The sequence below is a fragment of the Balaenoptera acutorostrata genome, chromosome 1, assembly GCF_949987535.1.
Source record: "Balaenoptera acutorostrata chromosome 1, mBalAcu1.1, whole genome shotgun sequence".
Lineage (NCBI taxonomy): Eukaryota > Metazoa > Chordata > Mammalia > Artiodactyla > Balaenopteridae > Balaenoptera > Balaenoptera acutorostrata.
In genome coordinates this window covers 151,896,930-151,919,118 of record NC_080064.1, presented here as the reverse complement: position 1 = coordinate 151,919,118, position 22,189 = coordinate 151,896,930, and the positions used below count along the sequence as shown (strand labels likewise).

Below are 22,189 nucleotides of genomic sequence, written 5' to 3'. Positions count from 1 at the left end.
AGCTGTTAGATTGAGTCAGCAGTGATTATCTTGGGAGTGGGATGAAAGGGATAGTTACTCTCTTTTTAAATTTAATTGTAATTCTTATCAAAGTAATACATGTACAAAGTTTTAAAAGTCCAACAACACTACAAGGCTCCAAAATGAAAAACACAGCAGTCTCCCAGACCAGGTAGCTCCACCCCTGATTTCCACTCCTTGAAGGCAATTGTTTTCCATTCTTTTAGCCATTTCTTCTCTGTATTTATAAATAATACGCTTATTCTGCTAACTTCCTGATTTTTCCATTTTTGGACGTTATCTATTGATTCCAACTCTGGACATTTTGGATTTAGTTCTCTTCTTCCACCATCTGCATAATCTCTTCTTCAAATGCTCAATACAATGACACATTTTAGTAGTCTTCATAGGTGGTCAAAGCTTCCTTTTCAAAAATATGTAGACATAGTTATATTTTTAAAAAGAAAATTATTGTCCCAATTTGCAGCCAACTAAAACATAGCATCATTTTGAGCGAAAGAGAAAATCCAGGTGACTGGTTTTGCTAAGCATGTTCTACTTTTAGTGGCAGAGAGGTGGTGATTTTGACCTGGCAGAGAAGGAAATACAATCCTAGCCTGCCCCTGGGCATCGCAGTACAGACAGTCCCGACTTTCGTTGGTTCCACTTAACAACTTTTCAATTTTATGATGATTTGAAAGTGATACGCATTCCATAGAAACTGTACTTCAAATTTTGAATTGTGATCTTTTCTCAGGCTAGTGATACACAGCATGCTACTCTCTCCAGATGCTGGGCCCTGGCAGTGAGCCGCAGCTCCTAGTCAGCCATGTGATCACAAGGGTAAACAACTGACACATTTACAGCCATTCTGTTTTTCACTTTCAGTACAGTGTTCAACAAATTACATGAGATATTCAATACTTTATTATAAAATGAGCTTTGTGTTAGATGATTTTGCCCAACTGTAGGCTAATGTAAGTATTCTGAGCACATTTCAGGGAGGTGAGGCTAAGCTATGATGTTTGGTAGGTTAGGTGTATTAAATGCATTTTTGACTTAACGATATTCTCAACTTATGATGGGTTTATTGAGATGTAACCCCATCGTAAGTTGAGGAAGATCTGTAACCCCAATTTACATAGTCATAATAATGCAAACCCTGTCTATTAGCTTTTCACTCTCGAAATCAAACTACCCACAAAGCAAGGATGACAATGATGGTGACAGAGCTGATTGTAGATGCTTTCCTTCCTGATGTAAAGGTACAGGCACAAATGGCAGATAATGGGAAGTAGAAGGGAGAGATGAAAAGAAGGGAACTGTGCTAATATCCTCAGCTCACATAGTGGGGAGTTAAAAGGTAGTGCATAGATGGAAGAGAAACAGGATATATCATATAAGTGTACAGAGGGAACCAATAGAACTAAATTATAAATCAGAAAGCTGGGGGCAGGGAAGTAGGAAGCTAATATCCTCATATTTTATGGAAATGAGTCAATAGACAATGTCTTAAACTGACCAAGAAATTGTTTTTTTTTAATCTAAATAATTTTTTAAAATAATTTTTAAAACAGGCAGGTGAAAGTAGTGGTGTCTGAAAAATGGCATGAGTGTGGGGTGAACAATGTTGGTTTTCTTTAAATAGACTCCCAAACTACTGGAAAATTTTTAATCTTGTGCACACATTTTTAAAAGTTGAATTCAGTGTGAACACAGGAGCCCAAACTACAAATGTTCATTTTGCAACATTTGCTATGTTGCAAATAATAACGTGTTATTATTCCTTCAAAAATTGCACACTTTCCAGGCACTTCTTTAAATGGTAATATAAGCTTAATGGGTCTCTTGTTGAGAGACTTAGGAAGTTAGCATTGGATCTGGGCAACATTCTGGGAACAGGATCGTGTATTTTCATTGCTCTTACTGAGGGCTACAAGGTGAGAGAGCTGACTGCTTAGATAAAGAGGAGAGACTGCACAAAGTGAGAAACATTTCTTTATGATGGACCTGGTTCCCTGTACCAAGCCCTATTTATAGTCTGGAATCTTCTTTTATTACCTAAGCAGGTATCTCTTACTTGCCCTGGTCCCACCCACGTCTGCAAAGCTGGGTTTAAAGGAGGATTGGAGACTCAAGGTGTAACAAGTCACTTTGGACTCCACAGCCAGGTGTCTCAGGTTGTGCAGTGGGTAATCATTTCCCTTCATCATCCCTCTTCTCCATCAAACTTCTTAGTCAGGAGGGAAAGGGGAAATGCTCATCTTTGCAAAGAACGTGCCCCTTAGTAGGCTCTCAATTTATTGAAAGATTGAAATTCATGGCAAGACATATAAGAGCATCCACAATCTGATGCCAGCTAGTTTTTCCAGCCTCTTTTTCCCTTCTGGGTCCCTGCTCCCATGCCTTTGAATATCTTGATTCCTCTACCTGGAATGCCTTTCCCCATTGTCTTAAGGGTATGTCTTTAAGACTTACTTTCTTTAAAGAAGCTTCCCCCAGTGAAATCTCCTCAGGGTCCTTAGGCAATGAGGGCCCCTCCCAAGTGTTCCTACCAGCTGGTACCATCCTGTTGCTCAATGGAGGTTCTTTAACTACACCCAGCAATTATCACCAGGCCACTATTGCAAGGAAAAATCTAAAGTGACATCTTGGCTTATGCTTGTGGAAAAAATACAATCCAGAAACTCATCAATCTGGCTGAGAAAGGTATTAGGTGTTCCCCCAACGGCAGAGGTCAGGAAAAGATTGTCACTGAGGGATGCAGCTTTGAAAAAAAAGCAAGCACTCCTTGGACACTGATGGCCTATGGATTAGTCACAGGGAATGCAGCAGAAGAGGCTCTCCACAGCCCTGCTCCCGGTCCATTGCAAGTGCCTTTCCAATCAGCTGGGCCCAGTTACATGTGCCGACAGATTTGCACTGTATTCATTTACTCTTGAGAGCCAGGCATTTAAAAGAAATTTTTTTTAATGCATTTTGAATTTATTTACTTATTTTTGGCTGTGTTGGGTCTTCGTTTCTGTGCGAGGGCTTTCTCTAGTTGCGGCGAGCGGGGGCCACTCTTCATCGCGGTGCGCGGGCCTCTCACTGTCACGGCCTCTCTTGTTGCGGAGCACAGGCTCCAGACGCGCAGGCTCAGTAGTTGTGGCTCACGGGCCTAGTTGCTTCGCGGCACATGGGATCTTCCCAGACCAGGGCTCGAACCCGTGTCCCCTGCATCGGCAGGGAGATTCTCAACCACTGCGCCACCAGGGAAGCCCTAAAAAAATTTTTAACTGTGGAATTTTTCAAACATGCACATATAAATCCTCATACCCATTACCCAGCTTTAACAATGATAGATATTTTGTCAGTCTTATTTTATCTATCTTTCCACATATTTTTTAATGGGGGTGGGGAGGGTAGGAGCATTTTAAAGTAAATTACAGGTATCTCAGGGTATATCTTTAATGGCTAAGTACTTTAAAAAATTGTGGTAAAGTGTACAAAACATAAACTTTTCCCTTTTATCCATTTTAAGTGTACAATTCAGTGGCATTCACATTGTTGTGCAACCATCACCACCATCCATCTCCAGAACATTGCCATCCTAAACTGAAACTCCATATTCATTAAACAATAACTCCCCATTCTCCCTTCACCGTAGCCCCTGGTAACTTCTATTCTACTTTTTGTCCCTGTGAATTTACCTATTCTACATAGCTCATATAATTGAAATCATACAATATTCGTCCTTTTGTGTCTGGCTTATTTCACTTAGCATAATGTTTTCAGGGTTCATCCATGCTGTAACATGTATCAGAATTTCATTCCTTTTTCAGACTGATGAGGACTTTTAAAATGATAATCACAACATACCTAACAAAATTAACAATAATTTTAACAATCATCTAATTAGCTAGCCTATGTTCACATTTCCAAAATTATCTCTGTCATTTTCAGTTTGACTGAATCAGGAGCCGAACAAGGTCGATGTGTTCCATTTGGTTGATATGTGTCTTCAGTCTCTTTTAATCTATTATAATTCTTCCTTTTTTGTTTTTTCATGCTATTTATTTGTTGAAGCAACAAGGTAATTTGACCCACAGAATTCCCCCATTCTGGATTTCGCTGGTTGCATCCTCATAGCATTGTTTGAACATTTCCTCTATCCCTTATACTGAAAACCAATGGTCAGATTTGGGCATTAGTAGATTCAAGTTCACTTCCCTTGATGGGCTATGTGCTTCCTATTACATCACAGCAAGAGGTCCGTGGTGTCTGGTGGTCCCACTTCTGGGGATATTAAGACAGATCAGTGGGTTCGGGTGCTGCCAGCCTGATCCACTCGTTGATAATATGGCATTTTAAAATTAGTGTTCTCAAGTCTTGCAAGTGATCTTAAGCATACATATCTATGTCTCTGTGTATGTATTTATATTGGTCACCAGCCTCAGCCTAGATTTGTCGTCTATTTGTTCTGTAGATTCTCTAAACTCTCCATTGTCCCTGCTCAATCTGTGACACTGAATAGCCACTCCAGGAATTCTTGAGCTCTCAGATTTTACCCAAGACAGCTCTCTATTTCCAGTTAGTCTACAAATGGGTACCCACTCAGAGCCACACAGCCTTGATAGCCTGTTCTAATGGCTAAGCTCTCACGAGAGTAAGTCTTCCTTCTGTCTAATCTAGCCCTCTTCCCGCAGTTGAATTCTATTATTTCCTCTAGTTTAGGTTTCAGTGGGGCTGAAGAGCAGGTGGCCAGCAGACCTTGCAGATGGGGGCTGGGGAAATGATGCACGAGGCTAAGACCCATTCCAGGTAGCCTACGTGCTTCATTAATTTAACGAAAGATTGGCAAGGATTGGAATATGTTTTATTGCAACTTCCCAGCTAGGATTTGTTATTTTTCTTTTAAAATTAAATACAGATAAGTTATTTTTTCAAAGTAAATATTCAGAGAATATGAACTAAAAAAACCTTGAAAACTTTCCAAAGTTCAAAGTTGATGTTGTGCTTATTTTGTGCCCTTATAAATTAGCAGAAAGCAACAAGCATCAGGCTTAAAACGTCAGTCTACCTCTTACACACTCTGTCCTATTAGGGAGGAAGGATGGAGGGAAAAGACAGAGCAGAAACAGTGGGGCAGAAGAGCCTCAGATGAGGGTGGCCAGAGGGAAGAGGGGAGCTTGAGTTTATAGATAGAAACAGAGCATGAGCCAGGATGCTAGCTCTAGATCATCTATCCAGAAGAAATAAAATACAAGCCACAAATGTGAGCCGCATATATAATTTTTAATTTTCTAGTAGCCACATAAATAAAAGTAAAATTAAATCAGTGGAATTCATTTTAACAATATATTTTATTTAACTCAATATATTCAAAATATCATTTTGACATGTAATTAATGTAAAAATTATTAATGGGCTATTTTACATTCTTTCTTTTTTTTTGTCCTAAGGCTTCGAAACCCAGTTGTATTTTACACTTCCAGCACATCTCTATTTGGATTAACCACATTCAAGTGCTCGATGGCCATATGTGGCAGGTAGCTATCGTATTGGACAGCGATGGTCTGGACAAAACTGCTCAGACCCTTCTCTCAACGTCCATTCTCTAAAGCAGAGATAACTCTCCCTGTCCTGATCCCTTCTCAGGGTTGTATGGGATACACTGGAGCTAATGAGTGTGAATGTGCTTTGTAGGCCCCTCACAGGCTCCCACCTCAGGAGAAAGAAGAGAGTGTGGCCAGCTCCTGTGAGCAGAATTTACCTACCAACCTATCACCTGCTCACCTGGACCTGGCATGTACTGAACTGAATGAAAATGTGGCAGGGGCCCACAGGTATCTTGATGCTAAAGACCAGTTATTGCACAACAAAAATTGGGGTAATGGAGATAAAGTTACCAACTGTTCTTTTTCCATCCACTACCACAATCATTCTATTTATTTTAAAACTGAAAGGATATTTAATACTATCCCAAAGACCCAGGGATAGTAAGATGAAAAAAACAAGCTTCTCGTTCCCAAGGAACTCATAGAACAGTGAGGGAACACATACAAAAATGTATAAGGACCAGATAGATGTGTATTCCCTAGGATTCTTGTTTGCAAGTGTCAGAAAACCCATTTCCAAATGGCTTAAGCGAAAAGGGGTGATCTACTAGCTCAGATAACTGAAAAGTGGTTGCAGGCCCCCCTGCGGCAGAGCCTCTCATGTCTTGGCTCTGCCCTTTATTTCCTGCTCCACATGACTCCCCCAGCAACCTCTGGCTCACAGCTCCCTGCCCCCGTCCCCCATTCACACATTCAAGTCCAGCAGGAAAGGGAGTGAGTCTCCAGCAGCCCCAGCCAAATGCTTCCAGCAGCTCCTTGGCTTCGACTGGATACCAAGCCCATTCCTGGACCAATCACCCTGGCTCCTGGCATGGTTTTCCAACTGGTTGCTCAAAGCACATCGGCCAGGAGTGTGAGGGGAATGGCTTTGCCAGAGGAACACTGGGAAACCAGTACCTAAATTGGGGTGGATAGATGTTGAATGGCCAAGATACAACAATATTGACTAAGAATTATGGGAACACAGAAAAGGACGTGACCAGGGCTGGCTCCATGAGCATGTGATCTGCAGTCCCACTCTTTAAAGGCCCCACACTTGGTTTAATGCACTGCTGTCAACAGCTTGAAATTCTTAATCATTTTTGAACAAGGGGATCCATGTTTTCATTTACATTACAAATTACATAGCTAATCCTGGTTGTGACTAAAATTACATAGATGAGAAAGTGACTTTGGAACTGAATTTTGAAAGATAAAATAAAATTGCAATTTCCCAGGCGGAGAGGGCTGGGTTGTGGGGAGGAAGAGGAAATTCCAGGCAGAAGGATCAGCACAGGCAACAATGCAGCAACGTGAAAGGCTCAGTGAGAAACTGAAACTATTAGCGCCCCAAGTGGCTGGGGCTTGTAGTGCTGGTGGGGAGTGACTCCAGCTGAGCTGGAAAGGGGGGCAGAGAAGGACCTGGAGTGTCAAGCCAGGAGGCTGGCACTCAGTAAATACTCCTTAAATGAATTAATAAATCCAAGTGAATTACAACATTAGAAAAAAGTGTTTATTTTTTAAAACCTATATGATTCCAACTGAGCATTACAAAATAACTGCCCAATTTTCCACCTTATTTTTCTGCTCCAGACTAAGGCTAACTTTTCACTGTGTAATATTAGCGTCTACTGATCCTTATCATCAGCATGTTAGCAAGGTTAGCATTCCACCTCTGTGACTTCACCATCCAAATATTTATGAATCAGAAAGATGTTTCTAAGAACGTGTTTTCCAGTTGTTTACTTTATAGCAATAATAGTGCGCTTTAATTACAAGGATGACGTTTTAAAACCTAAATAGAACAAGCCTCAATTGTGTGGGAGTACATTGCTTTGGTGATAAAGGAGAAACACAGTGACTCAGGTGGAACATTGTTTCATTTTCATTTTATGTTTCCTTTTAGTTCTACATGTCAGTACATGAAGTGGAGCCAGTGCAGGAGTGTGCTGTGGGGAATGTGAAAATTAAAACTAAAGCTTTATATGTAACAATGAAAGTACATGGTCCTCATTCTCCCAGGCTCTCCCCTTTCAAGGCCAGAATGAAAGGGAAAAGAAGAGGTTGGCTTGCATCCAACACACGGACGATGAACTGGTAAAGGTCAATATTTTTTCCCTAATTCTTTAAAAGAGTGCGAAAGCGACAACACTGGTCCTTCTGAATTGAGAATCTTTTTGGGTTTCCACACCAGACTTAACTTTAATTTAAATTAAATGTAAGAGGATAAATAAATGTTCAGGTATCTGCTAAGTGCCCAGTGTGGAGCCCTTGTCTGCCATGCTCATTTCTGTCTTCCTAGCACCTTGAACAATGCCTGGCATGTAGCAGGCACTCAATAAATATTTGATGAATAAGTGAATGAATTTATTCCCCACAGTAATCCAATGTGGCTATGACAACTTTTCAGATCAGGAAACAGAGGCCAAGACTATGTGCTGGAAATTGAGGGAAAGAGATAGTCTATCCAGGCAGGTGTGTCCCAGGCTGACGGAGATAACATGGGGCTTCCTCCATGATTAACTTTTATGTGACCAGGTACACGTCTCTTCTGTAGAACCCTTGGTCAACAGGGAATGACAACAGGAGAAAAGGGGCTTTTAAAGTGTAATATCCCCATCATGATCATCATCTTCATCATCATCGATTGTAGACACAGAGCTTAAGATCAGAGAATTGAAGAACTGTGAAAAAATTTCACAATTTATAATACCACCACACACACACACACACACACACACATATATATATATATATAAATATATATGAGGTAAAGTGAGGCACAGCCCCTCAAATGGGAGAAGCTTGACTTTAGTAAAGGAATCTTGAACTTTGCAATGAAACGATCAAGGGGACAAACAGCTCCTTTACTCTCAGCACACATAAGAGCATTATGTTTCATGGATAATTTTTATTTTGAATAAACAACATAGGAGAGTGGGGTACCACCATCTCCTCAGTTCATGTGGTTTTGATCGCCGCCCCTGACCAGTGCTGCAGTCTCCTGACGCCTCCTCCCACATCCTCCTCTCCCATCCAGTCCCCCCTCAACCCTGCACCAGCAATTTTCCTAAACAACATCTGCTGTGTCCATCCGCTGCCGAAAGACCCTGTGGCCCACCTCTCCCCTTTGTCCTGGGACATAATTCAAACTGATTATTACAACCTTCAAGGCCTATCACAGCCTGCTCCTCTCCCACTTGCTCCCCTCCACACATACACCTGCTCAACAGCTGCTTCACCATTCTCCAGACCTGCTACAGGTTTTCACAATTCTGTATTTTCACTCATTGCATGCACATTTACTGTGGGCCAAGCATGTGTCTGGAACAGTGCAAGGAGCTGGGAATGAATTAGAGATGAGCAGGGCACAGTCCTTGACTTTCTGGCACCCATTGCCTCTGCATATGCTTCTCTCTATGCCTGGAATGCCTGCCCTCCTCCCCTGCCCAGAAAATGCTCAGCTTCAACATCCAGCTCAAAAGTCACTTTGTCTATCAGCCTTTGCCAGCTCTCCTGGGCAGAGCTTTCCTGCACCACTTTAGCCCTTATTACATCAGCCTACCTGTTGTCAAAAGTCTATCTCCCTATGAGCTAGTCTATCTCCCTGTGAGCATCTTCCAGGCAGGGAAGCATCACTGTGTATCTGCAACTCCGAACATACCACCCAGCACATACCAGCACAGAGTAGGTGCCCATTAAATGCTTGCTGAAATATATATATATATATATATATATATATATATATATATATATATATACATATTGTGACTGCTATCTGCTGGATACTGTTTCATGCATCTTAGTTTGCCACCCAAACAAGATTTTAAACTCCTCAAGGGCAAAGGATGCTCTTATGTTGCCCTTGTAACCCCAAGATGTCTAAACACACTGCTGAGCACAGGATCTGGCAACAGGACAGAATTTGAAGGATTGACTGGTAGGTATAAACTCACCGGAGTGACTCACTCCACCCTCAGCCACTCCAGTTTCAAGTACAAGTTCATCATCAGATGATTTCAGTTCATCATATTTTGGGAAGCAGAATAAAAGTCCAAAAAGCCCTACTCGGTTTACTCAGTCAATAGCAGGGCTTATGTTTGTGGTTAAAGCAAAGTATGGAATAATTGCAAATTTGGCAGACAGGATAGTATCACGAGGGCACAGGAATCCGGAATTTGTCACGTGGAAGTCTTCCGAGACTTTAGGAATATGGTAAGGTGCATACTAGAAGGTTCCATGCATTCAACAAGACTTTGGTAAAGGGAGGGGGGTGCCCCTTTTCAAGAAGAAGGCAAGGCTAAAGGAAAGTAAGCATGTGTAAAGCTCTCTAAGATTTGGGGGATAGTAGAGCGTAACAGAGGTTTTGAAGGAAATCAGACCTGTGTTTGAATCAAGTGCCTAAGAGCAATTATCTTAACCTTTCTGAGCTTTGGTTTCCTCATCAGTAAAACTGAAATGATAATACCTACCTCACCGGGTTATTACAAGGATGAAATAAGATACTGGGTATTTTTAAAAGTGCTTACCATGTGCCTGGCATGTAGCATGTGCTCAGTAAATAGTAATTACTAAATATGACCTAGCCTCACATTGATTTTTTTGTTTGTTTTAAAATCAGTCATTAAGTCGGCCTGACAGATGGCGCTTTCCATTGGTCTCTAGACATTTCTGATGTATCAGGGTTCTTTATGATGTGTTAGCTTCAAGGGTAAGGCATGAGGAAGGAAAAAAGTGCAGATCCAAGGTTCTTTCCGCCATCCCTGGCTCCCACCCCTCTGCCACTCACCCTTTCAGCTCCAGGGGTGTTGTACGTGGTCAGCCACGAGCACAGGACACCCCTGAAAGGTGGTCCATCCCTCTCACAAGCACCTGTTCTTCACCTTGGCCCCATCTTAGCAAATGGAGCATCTTCTGGAGCAAAGGGCAAACAGGGGGCTCAGAAGTCTGCTGCTAAGCTTCCTTTCGGTGTAAGAATTAATTTTGTTTATTTATTTTTTTAAAGATTTATTTATTTTGGCTGTGCTGGGTCTTAGTTGTGGTACGCAGGATCTTCGTTGCGGCATGAGGGACCTTTTAGTTGCAGCATTCAGGCTTCTTATTTGCGGCATGCATGCGGGATCTAGTTCCCCCACCAGGGATCGAACCCAAGCCCCCTGCACTGGGAGCATGGAGTCTTACCCACTGGACCACCAGGGAAGTCCCTTGGTATAAGAATTTATGATTCTGCATACTAAGTGAAGTAATTCAGAAAGAGAAAGACAAATACCACATGATATCACTTACATGTGGAATCTAAAATACGACACAAATGAACATATCTACGAAACAGAAACAGACTCACAGAGGGAACAGACTTGTGGTTGCAAAGGAGGAGGGGGGAATGGGGGAGGGAAGGATTGGGAGTTTGGGATTAGCAGATGCAAACTATTAATGTATAGCATGGATAAACATAAGGTCCTACTGTATAGCACAGGGAACTATATTCAAAATCCCATGATAAACCATAATGGAAAAGAATATGAAAAAGAATATACATACATGTATAACTAAATCACTTTGCTGTACAGCAGAAATTAACACAACATTGTAAATCAACTATACTTCAATAAAATAAAAAGAATTTATGATTCTGGAGAATTGTAGGAGAGCCACTTTTCCTCTGTGAGCTCAACATCCCCACCTATCCAGTGAGCACACTGAACTGTGTCAGAACTCCCCAAGTTTTCCTGTGAGCATTTGTTGAGAGACAGTAGGCGTCGTGGCCAAGCACCCTGACTTGGGAGCCAGACTGCTTGAGCTCAAATCCTGCTCTGCCACTCACTAGCTGTGTAACTTCTGGCAATTATTTACCCTCTCTGTGCCTCAGTTTCCTCATCTACAAAATGGAGATGTCCACAGTAATTACCTAGTAGGATTGTTATGACGATTACAGGTATTAACTCTATTTAAAGGGCTTAGCCTACAGTCTGGAACACTGTGAGTGCTACACCACAGCATTTGCTCATATTATTTTACACTTAAAGGCAGAAGAGAGGGGACTAATCCCCCCAGGGTCCTAGGAGTATAACTTTTGGTAGCCCATCTCAAGCCCAAAATGTATTTGATGTCTTCTTCCTTTCCTTAAAAATTCTTGTGTGACATATTTAACATACGTCAATTCAACATATCCATATTTGTTTAACATAAAACAATATTTAAAGCACGTATTAATTAAGACTGACACTCCAGCAAGATGTCCTGTATTTATCTCCTGGCTCTGGTGCACAATGGCGTACCCATGTACATGCTTATGCCCATCTTGATGGAAGTAGTTGATTTCCAGGGTCCTTTTGGCTCTGACGCTGTGTAGTTCGGAGAATCAGTACCACCAGACTCTAGGAACCTGCTCCAGTGGCCACCTACATGGCATCATCCATACCACCTGTGCTGTCCATGCCACCGAGTTGGCATAGAGATGCCAGAGCCGAGCTGCTCCTGAACCACAGTGAGCAGTTGCCTGGAGGGCACAGGCAGAAGCGTTGCTCCAGCTGTTCTGCCTCTGTACTACTCACCCCTGCCACAGACTAGATTGTCTGTTCTAAGGTGGACAAACAGAAAATAAAGGGGGATGGGAAAATAGAGAGAGGAAGGATTAAAGGAGATGCTTCATGAGAAAATTGCCTGCAGGGGTTTTTTGTTTGGATGTTAGGAAACAAGGAAAATGCACTGGTAGTCATGATCATTCGAGATCCTTCCATCTTCCACTATGCCCCGTGCAGCACTTGAAGATAGATATCAAGACCCTTTCTCTAACTCCATGTAAACAACCTGGGCAATGATGGAATTTGATGCCTCTACCCAAAATAAAGATTTAAATTTGTACAGCACTCTAGCAACACTCTGCTAAAAGTAGGGGAATGACTAAGTAAATCATATCACGACCATAGCCTAATAAAACTTACGGTAATAAAAGTCAAGATAGTGGTGACCTCTGGTTGGTAAAGAGAGGCAGGTGTGATCCAAAACGGTCGCATGTGGGCTTCTAAGTACTTGAGGTGGCGGTCTACTTCTTCACTTGAATGGTAGGTTCTTGAAGTTTGTTTTACTATTAAAATGAATATATATGTTCTATAATCATCTGTATGTATGCTACATTTCACACTAAAATGAACATTTTTTAGAAGAAAAAATTATGGTAATAAGGACCACATATAATTCAGAGTAATAAGCAAAAGAGCAAATTTCAAAGCTGCTTGCAATCTCAATCACAACTCTGTTTTTAAAAATCATATGTATAAGAAAAAAGACCAGAGGGAAACACACCAGAATGCTAACAGTGTTGCGATTACAGGTAATCTTTTTCTGTTGCCCATTTCCCAAATTTTCATAATGATAAAAAAAAAAAATTATACTAAATCCCCCAAAGGAATCTTTAAAAGTATGAGTCTTTTAATTATTTTCAAATGACTCTCACACCTGTTATCTCACTGCTTCTTACAACAACACTTTGGGGGGAGTCAATATTAAATAGTCGATATTAAATATGAAATAAAGTTTATGGACTGGAACACAGATGAAGGGTTTATGACTTGCACCAAGTCACTCCGTTGGCTGGAGGGGAAACTTCGAGCGGGTCCCAGGTCTCCTGAGTCCTGCTAATGCCCTGGCTGCGGGGAATTGGATGCCCCAGGGCTCTAGGATCTCCACTTTTAAATGGGAAAAGCTGCTACCTGGGCTTTTGTCCTATGGTCCAAAGTGGGTGTCTATGGCATAGAAGATGGACTACACACCAGAAGGTCCCCAAAGATGCATTCTCTGCCTGGGGTGCTCCTCTCACAGCCCCTCCTACCTAGCAAGGCACCAAGTCCACGGGTAAAATTCCCTAGAAATGTTAAGAGAGAAGAAGGCAAAGAAGGAGGAGGAGGAGGAGGGGGAGGGGAGGAGAAGGAGGAGAAGGAGGAGAAGGAGGAGGAGGAGAAGCAAAAGAGGGAGAAGAAGGTGGCGGAGGAGGAGGAGGAGAAAGGAAGGTTGTCAGGACCACAGGCTGTGTTTGAGAATAAAGTTGGACAACTTTTCTTGACTCTAGTTTTTGGAGGGGAAGAGAGATGATTGAAATGAGTCTGTTCCTCGTGCTCTCCAATGCCTTCCCCCTGACGCCTTCTCTCCCTCCAGCTCTCTTAGGAGGGGTTGCCAGGGACTTGTAGGATGGCTTCTGCAGAAGGTCTCCGTTCAAGACCCTTAGAGCTCAGCCCAGGGCTCCTCACTTCAGAAAAGGTGGGGCCTTAGAGAGGGGAAGATCCTTTGCTCAGGAATACCAAAGGCAGAACCAGACCAGAACCCAGATCCCCCCCCCCCCTCCCAGCCCACCCCGCACTCCCCAATCCTAGCGGGGGGCACTTAGCACTGGTCCGCCCTGCACTGAGGAGAGCCCCAGATGTGTGCCAGAGTTGTGTGGAAGGAAAATGGGGATTGCTCTCATTGTTTTCTTTGTGGAGTCCTATCCCCACTCCCCTGAAGATGGTCATTCCTGAATGTAGCTCAACTTCATCCACAACTCTTTGCCACTGACTAGGGGGACAGAATGGGCTCTGGGAGAGATTTCACAGGTATCCCTAGCATGCCTCCTTTGATTCATAATTCATGATACCACTACTGAGGACTGGCTGTGTGCCTTATCCTCAGTGAATCCTTATGTGTTAGATGCTCTTACAAGGGCCATTTTTCAGCTGAGGAAACTTAGGCACAGAGAGTGAAATGACTTATCCAAGATGACACAGCCACTATGTGCTGAATCCAGAATCAAAGCACCACCTTCCACATTTCAGAGCCCACTATACATTGCTTCTCCATGTTCCTGAGGACGAAGACTCTTAAATTAGTAATCCCCACATTCAAATTCACTTTATAGAAAGTGTGCGCTTTGGAAAGCAGAAGAAAGAAGAAAAAACATCTACCCCACACCTTTTCTGGGGTGAAGTGGGTTGAGCCAGGAGGATAGAGCTGCTAGTACCCTGATTTTAACTTGTGTTTCACTTGCCTCTCTAGAGATCTGTGAGCAAATACAATCTTGAGGTTTGATGAAGAATAATGGGGGTGGGGGAAGGAGTGGGAAGGGACTGTTCCCTGGACTAAGAAACTGCTAAAACCTTTAAATATCTCTTGAACTTCTTTTTTTCTCTTTTGGCTCCCTGCAATGTTTTGATGTTGAGATTCGGTTGCCACAGTGGGCTGTTATTAGCTGCCTAGTTCCATCCCCTCCCCTTTTAACTTTTTTCCCTTCCTTTTGCACATGCCCCAACATGAAGTTTCCAATTCTTATCTCACTCAGCAAAACATACTGGGGCTGGTCTGAATGTAGATTCCCCCGGCAGTTCTCCAGAGTAAAACCTCAGCAATATTCAAGTCTCTGCTTAACCCTCTTTCACTGAGGATTAACCCCTGAAATAACCCTACCCAGGGCTTGCTTCTCAGGGAGGGGAGAGGCATTCTTTGCCTTTGTGTAGAGAAGCAGTTTGGTCTTGGAAGCTTTTCTTGCCCCTCCTCTAGATGATACCGAGTGTGCAGGCTGGACAACGGTGGGTCCAAAGTCAGGGTAAAATGAGGACGGACAGAACTCATACTGATCACGCCTCGGGGGCACACACCTTGGGGCTGTTCCCTTCCCCTGCTCTTTCCCAGTCTCTCTTCGATTAGGCAGATTTCACAGCTCTCCTGGGGGCTGCAGGCAGGGAGGCAGGCAGCGGTCGTTTTTGTTTTCCTTGGATAAGAGTCTCATTCACAAGGGAGTGCACTTAACTTCTCTGTCAAGATTCTTATCGCTTTTAGAGTTTCAGTGGAAGAGCGAGGCTCAGACTTCTGCGAACAGCTGACAGCATTTCTATCCAGGTGTGACTTGGGGATTCAAAAGCAAGAATTATTAGAATGAAGCAGATTTAATAAGAGGAACGGGAGGTACCACGGTAATACCAGCGGTTGTGAACTCCTCTGTCTCAATTACCCTTCTCGTGCATTGTTTTGTGGAGGATGGTCTGGCTGTTTGTTTACCTACGCCCGAAGCCGAATTTCCCCTTAACTACAGGACCAAAACCTCCACAAATCTGGCTTGGGTGTATTAACGGAATCCTAGTTTAAAATGTAAACTGGTTAAAGATTCCTGTAGGCATTTCACAAAGGAAAAAAAGGGGGCGGGGCGGGGGTAGCTTTCAAGTGTTCTCCCCCATCTCCTTGTTTCGCTTTGTAATGGTGCAATTTATTCGAGGGCAGCGGACAAGTAGATAGGAAAGATATGTAGATAACCTCAAATAACTTTCATGTAAATTTACAAACGCCTTTCCTTCTGCTCTCGCGGTGTTCTAGGGGTTGTGCCGACACGCCCCGGGGTTTACGTGCCAGCCCGGGGTTTACCTGCAGGTGCGTGGTTAGGAGGGCGGAGTGTAGGAGCGTGGGCTGAGGCCAGGAGGTCCGTTACCAGGGTGAAAAGTAAAGCAAAAACAACGGCCCCACTCTGGCCGTGTGACTTCGCCGGAAACCCGGTGAGGTCCCGGGCAGCATCCCGGGATCCTACGTGGAACCTCTGCGCTCCCGGACGGGCCGGGGGCGGGGGGACTTTCAAGGCGGCTCTCCGCGTTGTCCTGGGCCCCGAAGCTTGGGGAGGGGGGTGTCCCGGTGAGGCTCGGATTCGGGTGAGAGGAACCTGGGTGCGGGGGACTCAGTTTTACCTGTAACTCTGAGGGTATCTAATGCCAGGCTGCTGGGCAATCGGAGAGGCTGGGGAGAGGGACAGGTTCCCCGAGGATGCGGGACTCTGTGTGTGTGTAAGGCAGAGAGAGACAAGAGACAGAGACAGAGACAGACAACCCCCCTCCTTCACGACTGTTATGTACAGCCGAGGGCTGCAGGTGGGGTGGGGCTGCGGGAGAGATCTGGGCTCTGAGAGCCTTCTAGTTCCTACCCCAAATTACCAAACTATGGCCTTGGGCCGTCTCCCTCCCTAAAGGCAGGTGGAAGCAGGTGCCCCTACACTCCACGGGCGCGCACGGGTCTCCCTCCCAGGCGGCCACACTCGCGTTCACCTGTATTAGTCCATGAGCAGTTGACAAGGTCTCTGGTTCTGCCGCTCTCGAAGACTAGACAGCTGAGGTCGGGGAATCGGAACTGGGAAATCGATTTCAAGGTTCAAATCCAGTTCTGCTGAAGCCTCGGCTCGAATCTGGGCCACGAGACCCCGCCCTTCCCGCCACCGGCTTTAGGACGAAAAGGATTTCTGCTGCGGGGCCTTATTTCCGCTGCAGTTAGTGCGTCCCCAGTCCAGGCCGTCCGGTCCCAGCCCAATCCTCTCTGGGCGCAGAAAAACACAGGAAAAGCCGAAGATGGGTTTTCCCTCAACATTGCCAGAGAGCGAGGAGACCCCCGCCACGCCCCGCCCCGCCTGCGGAGACTAAAGCACCTTCTCTCTACTCCTCTCCCTGGCCTCTAGGCTTCAGCCTTACTCTTAGCCCCTCTCTGAGTTGCCTCTGATTTTTCCAGGTCGCTCATCTTTTCACGGGCTTGTTCGTTTCGCTGTCAATTTCAAACGCTTTGGGGTTGTTAAAAAAAATCCTAACCCCCTAGGGTCCTACCACTAGGCCTGGCCTCACAGTCGGGTTCCCAACCTGCCGGGAGACGGTTCCGCATGTGCGCCCGTGTGGGGTGTGCCGGGGCTACGGGCGTGGGCGCACAGCGCCCGCGGAGCTCTCCGCGCTTGGGTTAACTCAGACTTCTCACGGTCCCCGCCACAGAGGTCACCCCCGGCGGGTAACGGTGTGGGTTCACCGCAGGGGTGCCTTTGAGCACTTCTCCCACACTGAGGAATAATCCTTCTGTTCCTATCCCGTCCCCTACTTGAGAAGGAGGCTTTTGACTGTGAAGGGAGTATTTTTCCGAAGCGCCAGAAAATGACCAAGCATTTTAGAGAAAGGTCGCTGCTCGCTTCCAGCCTCACCTAGTCTGGGCAGCGGCCAGGACCCGCCTCTCCAAACTCCCCCCTCCCCAACTTAGCGGAGGGAGAGATGCCAGCGCGGTGGAGTCATGCCGCTGGCTTGGGCACCATTGGCTCATGCCTGGAACACGCAGCGGCGAGTACGCACATCTGGCGGCCAGCCCGGGCGGCTCCGGTCCTGATATGGAGAGAGAGGGCGGGCGGGTGCGTGTGTCCCGGCGTGCGAGGCCGGGAGAACGCTCCCCGGCCGGCTCCTCCCCGAGCTTGCATCACCGGTCCCTCTTTTCCCCTCCTCCTCTTTGGCCCCTCCTCCCCGGCCCCCACCCCACCCCGGCTTTCGCCCAGCCTAGTTCGGCTGGTTCTCGGGGGAAGCTATTAATAGCATTACGTCAGCCTGGGACTGGTAACCCGGAGAAGGGCGCGCCGCCAGCCCGAGGGCTATAAAAGGGGTGATGCAACGCGCTCCCAACCACAGTCGCACGCAGCGAGGCGCGCACTGCCCAGCGCTCTTCCCGCGCCGCCGCTCCAGCGGACCCGCCAGCCCGCGCGCCGGCTGTGCGCCCTCTGTGCTCGCCCGCCGGCCCCACAGACAAACAGCCCGACCCCACCCCGACCCAGCCCGCCCGCCCTCCGGACCCTGGGCGCCCCGAGTGGAGCCAGGAGGTGAGCGTTGGAAGCCGAGTGAGCGCGGCAAGGGTGGCTCGCTTTCCTTCTCTTTGCGCCCCTCTAGTAACCAGTCGCCGACCCCTGCGCGCACCCCCGACACTTGCCCCCAGCCTCTGGCTTCGAAAGAACTCTGGCTGAACTTCTCCCAGCCACCACTGCTTCTCGGCGCTTTAGAAACTTTATCGCAAAGAACTAACTTTCTCTTTTGACCTGGGGCGCGAAATGTTCCTGGCAACCGAGAGGTCGGGCTCCCGCTCCTCGACTGGCGTCGGAGCACAGCTCCTCTCCGCCTTCGCGTTTACTTACCCCCTGGGAGCGGTCGACGGGTGGTGGGTGCTCAGGGTGTCCGAGCCTATCGGGCTCGCCGACTGGCTCCATCCCTCGCTCGGTGCGCGGGCACTGCCACTCGCGAGCCCAGCCTTCCTGAGAGGCGCGGAGGCCGGGGCTCGCGGAAGGGCTTCCCCAGGGGCGGAACGGAATGAATGGGGAAAGAACGGGCGAGCCGGGGTCGCGCGCGCCGCCGCTGGGGGTCGCCCTGCCCGCCCCGGAGCGCCGGGCGGCAGGACAGCGCCGGTAACCCGGAGCGAAAGTTAGTTGGGTAAGTTTATAGAGGTGGCGCGCGCTCATGTGGCTGCCCTAGGGCAGAAGGCGGAGAGGGCTCCCGGCACAGATGCCGAGTTTCTGGGCCGGAGACTTCCTGTCCCAAGTTTCTCACACGCTTTTCTCTCGTACCTGTGACAAGCTCTGGCTCTTCCTCTGGCGTTTCGCGGATTTCTCTGCTTTCCATCCGGGGAGACCCACCGTGGGGGGGAAGCGAGAGTGCGAAGCCAGTTCAGATAATTGAGAGACTGTCTCTGTGGTCTTGGGGCCAGGACCCTGAGAGCTTATACTGCACTTGATGTCCTGGGCCTCACTCAATATCCCCAGCTGGGAAATGTGGGCGTATAGACACTCCTGGCCCCTCTGCCTGTTTGCGGGCACGAGGTAGTGGTCGGACTGGACAACCATTACGGTCCTGTCTGGGCGAAGGTTTTCAGATTCTAGGGGGGTGTAATTGAAAGACAAGGGACCGATGAGGGGACTTGAGTGACTTGAATGAAGGGGCTTGGACGTCACTGGCCGGCCTCCGAGGCAGTGGGGGAAAAGGGACTTGTCTGTGGGGCATCTCTTCCCTTCCCCACGTTCTTTCCACTGGAATGGTTCTCCTTCTCTGCTCCCCCCACCCTCTTTTCATCTGATCGAATCACTTCCTTTCCTTCTAACCATTTTGTTTTCCCTAATTTCATTTCCAAATCGCACATGCTTCCTTACAAATAAAGGAGTTGCTAATCCCTTGATGGAGCCAAAAAAAAAAAAAAAAAATTGGGTGCTAGAAAATCTGGGTGCTCTCTTAATGCACCTGTTTCAGTGTGGGTGACAGTCACATGTTTGGGGCCTCTGTCTCTTAACTTTAAATGAAGGAGAAATTGGTATGACTGTCCCCTTGTTTTGCATGTAGCATTTGTAGAATAATGCTACTGCTTTGAGGATATCCTGGATGAAGACTGGGGTGGGGGTGGGTTTTGCAGTTATTATTGTCTGGGTGGTTTCTGAGGTAACACCACAGGCAGCACTCGAGGCACACAGTGTGAATAATATACAGTACCCAGCACCTGTGGCAGCTGTTGGAGCCTCCAGATCCTTCCTATCTTAACCCCACCATTCTCTCTCCCCCTCTTGGTCTTTTTTCCCCATTGTCCTCTTTCTTCTATACTCCCTCCCTGTCTTAGTCCTATCAAAGCCTCCTCTGTGGTGGTTACAGGTTCCTAGGACTATTGACCCTTCATCTACCTGACCAATGGCTCTGTTCTCCATTTGCCTTGTTGGTTGATCCTCGCGGCATTGAATATCTGTTGGTGATGAAGCAAAATGAGCAGCAGGTGGATGGTCAACAGCTTGGCCTGGGCTGGGCCACTCACCAGCTTTATGGCCTTGGGCAAGTCACTTTACCTTCCTGGACCCCATATTACTCAATTACAAAATGAAGATCTGACCTAGACGACTCCAATATTGGGTGTTCTGTCCCATTGGATAGAGCTCATGATTTCTTCCCTTTTCAAATGGGCTGGGCATGGGACAGGGTCAGTGGTTCCAAGTGTTACTCGGCCTGGGGAGGAGGAAGTACACAGCCAGGACACGACAGGAACCGGAAATGGTTTCATGTGTGAGACCTGGTCATTTCTCAAGTACTTAAGACCAGTGGAGACAAGCTGGGGCCAGCACATAGTGGGGTGGAATTGGTTTGGTGCACCAAGAGCCCAGAGGTCAAAGTGCAAAAGAAGCTGTAACTGACCTGAATTTCTTGAGGGTTCCAGGTTAATTCATGATTAATGGGGCTCAACTTCATTGACAGCAACATTATGAGTCCCCCCTGAAATGGGGAAAGTGGAATCACAGTAATAATGGCTACCCAGGATGTGTGTAAATCCACCTTCACATATCTCATATGATCTTCCTGACAGCCCTGGGAGGGAACTGGGGCAGGCGGTATTGGTCTCATTTTACACATGAGGTGACTGAGGTCCAGAAAGCATGTCAGCAGGTGCTCAGCGTGTGAGTGGTAGTGATAGGCCTGCAAGTGTCATCTCTGTCCTGATGTCTAGCCTTACACCTACAACTGCAGTGTCTATATACTCACTTCCAGCGGGCTAGGAGAAAGACCAAGACAGGAAGTTAGTGAAAGAACTGGCTACTTACTATAAGATGTTTTATGAGCAGTGCTTAGTGGAAAGAAATGAAAATTAAAAGTGAAAATTCAAGGTAGTAGCAGCTACTAGGAAATAAAATCTGGGAGCTGAATTTCCAGTTAAAGAAATACATGAGTGAAGTTTCACTTTCTTGAAAATGATGAAACTACCGATTATATGACACGATTTCTGATTAGAGATAATGAAGCAGAAGCAAAATGCAGGTTCTTTGTAATAAGTCTGGACAATTTTAAGGTCAGTATAGAAAGTCAGCTCAGAAAATCCTCTAAAATTTTTTCTTCAAAGGGGGATGTTCAAGGGTCTCAACTTTCTGAAAAACTGAAAGTTTAACTTCATTTTTCTTGCATGGGCACAGCCTGAGTCTAGGCTGATCACATTTTAAGAAAATGAGGCAACAAATAACTAGAAAGTATCTCAAGAAACTGAACTTTAGCTGACTGCAGGAAAAACCCAAATCGTTACAGTTACAACTGCTTTACTTTCTGAAAGGCTTTTAAACATTTTTACAACCTGTTTCCATCCTCAAGTAAGCCCACCCAATGCTTTTCTTAAAAACATTCCATACCACTGGCATTCTTCAGTTTCTTTCATCAGGACTGCTGACTTTACACTAAGAAGGGGGAAAAAAATCCCACACAGCAGACCCCAAGCCCTGAAAGCTCATTAATAAACATGGGAGGTGAAATGGAACTACCCTCAACTGTGGTGGAATTCAAACTGCCTGTGTAGAAGGGAGCCATGCCGTCCTTCAGACAAAGGCCAGCCCAGTGGTAGCTCTGAATTCCATCCCTGAACTACTGGGTTTTTAGTAATGTTGGAAAGGGAGGGAAAACACAACTGCATGGGAGAATCTTAAGCCTCTGGCTTTGGAAAGCTGCTTTCTCAGAGTTTATCGGAAAAGTCTTCTCCCTGCATCCTAAGATTACAGGATTCAACTGATAGAAGAATATCAGTTCTGACTCATGACATAGGGCTTTGGGAAGAGAATCACATACATTTCCTGGGTTTCTCTGAATAGTCAACAATGGTGGCATTCATTGGCCTGGAATTCTTGCCACCATCAGTGTATCTTGGATCTTAAGGGGGATGTAGAGGTCAGGGTGTTGTATTCAGAAGCGTTTGGGATCAAAGACAGTGACCAACCACCCACCCACCTGGACCCCACAGAGCATCTGTTGGAGAGCCAGCCCTGGGCTGGACAGATCCCTGGGAGGCCCAATAATAACATATTTCCTAGT

At 46.0% G+C, this 22,189-nt stretch overlaps 1 protein-coding gene across 2 annotated transcripts in view; it reads left to right on the top strand.

The window, feature by feature from the left end:
• Window positions 1–22,189, top strand: part of ATF3 (activating transcription factor 3) — a 55,040-nt gene that overhangs the window by 23,287 nt on the left and 9,564 nt on the right. The window contains exon 1 of one of the 2 annotated variants that reach the window (XM_057556168.1): window positions 18,004–18,201. The exons of the other annotated variant lie outside the window; for it this stretch is intronic. The gene's annotated coding sequence lies outside the window, so the exon portion shown is untranslated. Of the gene's footprint in view, window positions 1–18,003; window positions 18,202–22,189 lie in introns of those variants that run through there. 2 annotated transcript variants of the gene reach the window in all.